The sequence below is a fragment of the Nicotiana attenuata genome, chromosome 2 (assembly GCF_001879085.1).
Source record: "Nicotiana attenuata strain UT chromosome 2, NIATTr2, whole genome shotgun sequence".
NCBI lineage: Eukaryota > Viridiplantae > Streptophyta > Magnoliopsida > Solanales > Solanaceae > Nicotiana > Nicotiana attenuata.
In genome coordinates this window covers 9,495,159-9,499,927 of record NC_031990.1, presented here as the reverse complement: position 1 = coordinate 9,499,927, position 4,769 = coordinate 9,495,159, and positions in this window count along the sequence as shown.

Sequence of the window (4,769 nt, the reverse complement as noted above, 5' to 3'; positions counted from 1 at the left end):
GGGGTCATTAATAATGCAAAATCAAATACTTTCTCGCCTATATTACATGACTGCGATTTTGGGAATTGCTTAGTCAGTGTTATGAAAATAATAAAGAAGAAGAATATAGCAAAGAAAAGTAGAGAGAGAATTCTTATTGAATTTGGGATCAATTACAATGGAATAGATTTTCTCTATTTATAGGGGAAAAGTGACTTAGCCACCAAGTAACAAACCTTAGAATATAGACATTCACCTTAAATACAATTCTATTTATAACATCCCCCCTTGAATATCTATCCAACAGATAATGTGCCTCGTCAAAACCCTAACTAAAATAAAACCCAGTGGGAAAAAAATTCTAGAGAAGGAAAAAAAGTACACACATCTAACAATACACCTTTTGGTTGCCTCGTTAAAAACCTTGCAAGGAAAACTCAGTGGGACAAAACCTTGTAAGGGAAAAAGAGTACAACACGCATTAACTCTCCCTGATGAGAGCATCAATTCACATCATTGAGTCTTCGCATCCCAATCTTGTACACTAGCTTCTTGAAGGTTGACGTTGACAGAGACTTGGTGAACAAATCAACCATATTATCACTTGAACGAATTTGTTGCACATTAATATCACCGTTCTTTTGAAGATCATGTGTGAAAAATAACTTTGGTGAAATGTGTTTTGTCCTATCTCCTTTTATGAATCATCCCTTCAATTGAGCTATGCATGCTGCATTATCTTCATACAAAATTGTGGGTAGTTTGTCACACTTCAAACAACATTTGTCTCGAATAAGATGTATTATTGACCTCAACCACATACATTCTCGGCTTGCTTCATGAATAGCAATTATCTCGGCATGGTTAGATGAAGTAGCCACAATTGATTGCTTAGTCGATCACCAAGATATGGCAGTGCCTCCACAGGTAAACACATAACCTGTTTGAGACCGAGCCTTGTATGGGTCAGATAAATACCCAGCATCGGCATAACCAACAAGATCAGGACTGCAATTATTGCCAATAAGCCCATATCAGTAGTCCCTTTTAGATACCGTAATATGTGTTTGATTCCATTCCAATGTCTCCTTGTAGGAGCAGAGCTATATCTTGCTAAGACATTAACTGAAAAAGTTATGTCAGGCCTTGTAGTATTAGCAAGATACATTAGTGCATCAATTGCACTAAGATATGGTACTTCAGGACCAAATAGCTCTTCATTCTTTTCTTGAGGTCGGAATGGGTCCTTATTCACATCAAGTGATCGAACAACCATCGGAGTACTTAATGGATGTAATCCATCCATGTAAAAACGTTTCAATACCTTTTCTATGTAGGCAGATTGATGAATAAAAATTCTGTTTGCCAAATGTTCAATTTGCAAACCAAGACATAATTTTATCTTTCCGAGATCTTTCATCTCGAATTCCTTCTTTAAATAATCCATTGCCTTTTGGAGTTCTATAGGGGTTCCAATAAGGTTTATGTCATCAACATATACGGCAAGTACAACAAATTCCAATGTTGTTTTCTTTATAAAAACACATGGGCAAATGACATCATTTATATAGCCTTCCTTTAATAGATACTCACTAAGACGATTATACCACATTCGTCCTGATTGCTTTAGACCATACAAAGATCTTTGCAATTTGATTGAAAATATTTCTCTGGACTTTGAATTATTTGCGGTAGGCATTTTAAATCCCTCGGAAATTTTCATGTATATCTCATTATCAAGTGATCCATAAAGGTAGGCGGTAACCACATCCATTAAATGCATGTCAAGCTTTTCATGGGCAGCAAAACTAATGAGATAACGGAACGTTATAGTATCCATAACGGGTGAATATGTCTCTTCATAATCGACACCAGGCCTTTGTGAAAATCCTTGTGCAACAAGGCGTGCCTTATATCTTTGTACCTTATTTTTCTCATTCCTCTTGCGTACAAAGACCCATTTATAGCCAACAGGCTTAACACCGTTAGGTGTTTGGACTATAGGCCCAAAAACTTCACGTTTTGCAAGTGAATTCAACTCTAATTGGATTGCTTCTTGCCATTTTGGCCAATCACGTCTTTGTCGAGTTTCTCCAACAGATTGAGGTTCAAGATCCTCACTATCTTGCATAATGCTAGATGCAACATTATATGCAAAGACATAATCCACCACTATATCCAATCGATTCAAATTTGTCTCAATATCGATTTGATTTATTGATAGTTCCTTATTTTCTTGAGTCTCAGGCTCAGTGATTTCCTCATGATTCTCAAGATTGGTTAAATCGTGGATTTCTTCATGAGACTCTTTCGTAGTTTCATCTTGATCATTTGTTTTCCTTTTTCTAGGATTTCGATCCTTAGAACCTAATGGTCTGCCACGTTTTAGGCGTGCTTTTGACTCATTAGCTATGACACTAGAAGATTGTCCAATAGGGACATCAATACGGATTGGAATATTCTCTACAGGGATATGTGATTTTGTTATCCTTTTCAGATCCGTAAATGCATCTGGCATTTGATTTGCTATTTTTTGAAAATGAATAATCTTTTGCACCTCTTTTTCACAAATAGAGGCACGATCAAGATGAGATAATGATGGATTTTTCCACAAAATTTGTCGTTTGGTTTCACCAACTTCTCCCCCTAATTTTAGGAAAAGTGTCTCATCGAATCGACAGTCTGCAAATCGTGCAGTAAACAAATCCCCCGTTCATATTTCGAGGTAGCGAATAATGGAGGGCGATTCAAACCCAACATATATTCCTAACCTTATTTGGGGACCCATTTTGGTGCGATATGGCGGTGCTACAGACACATATACTGCGCATCCAAAAATGCTTAAATGGAATATATTAGGTTCATGACCCAAAACTAATTGCAACGGGGAATATTTATGATAATTTGTCGGTCTGAGGCGAACTAGCGTTGATGCATGTAAAATGGCGTGACCCCAAACAGAAGTGGGCAACCTCGTTTTCATGAGTAACAGTCTTGCTATCAATTGCAGACGTTTAATTAAAGACTCTGCAAGTCCATTTAGAGTGTGAACATGAGCTACAGAATGTTTCACTTTTATCCCAATTGATAAGCAATAATCATTAAATGCTTGGGATGAAAACTCATCAGCATTATCAAGTCTAATAGACTTAATTGGATTATCGGGGAATTGCGCCCGTAATCGAATTATTTGTGCCATTAATTTTGCAAACGCTAGGTTGCGAGATGACAATAGGCACACATGAGACCATCTAGAAGATGCATTTATTAAGACCATAAAATATCTAAACGACCCACTAGGTGGGTGAATAGGTCCACATATGTCCCCTTGTATACGTTCCAAAAATGCAGGAGACTCAATTCCAACCTTTGTTGGTGATGGTCTAATAATTAACTTGCCTTGATAACAAGAAGTGCAAGAAAATTCATTATTTAAAAGAATCTTTAAATTCTTTAATGGATGCCCATTTGAGTTTTCTATAATTCTTCTCATCATAATTGATCCAAGGTGTCCCAATCGATCATGCCAAAGTACAAAAGTATTGGAATCAGTAACCTTTTAAGTTACAATAGAATGTGCCTCAATTGCACTAATTCTTGTCCAATACAGGCCACAAGATAAAGATGAGAACTTCTCAATAACCCTCTTTTGGCCAGAGACATTCTTGGTAATGATGAGATATTCAGAATTATTCTCATCTATTGTCTCAATATGATATCCATATCGTCGGATATCTTTAAAACTCAACAAGTTCCTCTTGGACTTGGAGGAGAATATTGCATTCTCTATGATAAGTAGTGTTCCTTTAGGCAGAGTTATAGTAGCTCTTCCAGAGCTTTCAATTAGCTTACTACTACCAGAAATTGTAGTAACATCTGCCTTACACATACTTAAATGAGAGAAATATTTCTTCTCTTTGAATATTGTATGTGTCGTACATGAATCAACTAAACAAATATTTTTACAATTGAAATTTGATTCAAGTTTGCTTTGAGAGATATCCATATTTGCTTCCCATGGTTTGACATACAAAAGAAATATGTGAACGAACATTAGTATTTTCACAGAAAAAGGAAAGAAAACAAAGTTAAACCAATGATTCATTAATAACCTTTTAATGCAATTTCGAGCAAACTCTCATTATGATACAAATAATTACGTAACTAAAAATAATGTAATTATAAATACACTGTTCATATGACTAATAAAACTACAACAAATTTTATGGGTGTCTAATATACGAGTTGTACTTGTCAAGATCAAATTCTTTAAAATTCTATGTACTTACTGTCCAAAGAAATTTCACGAAAGGTGAAGTATTATCAAATTTTGTTGAATAAGACAAGTGAAATAATAAAGAATTAACGTCATAAGAAAAAGAAACATCAACGAACATATATACAGTATACATTTACCTAACATTAAACAGAAAGTAAAACTATTATATACTGCGTAAATGTTATACAAGTTAAAGAAAATACTATGCATATGTTTTTTTTTTCCACAAGGAAACAACTATCATTCAAGAACGTGTAACTGATATTAGTTAAACTGATATTATAACCGACAATCAATCAAATCAACGAAATCATTACAAATTGGTAGTTAATAATCTTACCGTATTTAACAAAATTAAAAGAGAGATTGGGACTAGTCACGTTCTCTGTTTGTTTCTATAACAGAGGAGTAGCTGTGAAACTCTAGGTCAAGAAGAAAATGGAGAACAGACAAAGTAAAGACGAAGAAAGGAAAAAGCCGAAGCCAAAATCAGCAACTTAAGTTTTCTTTT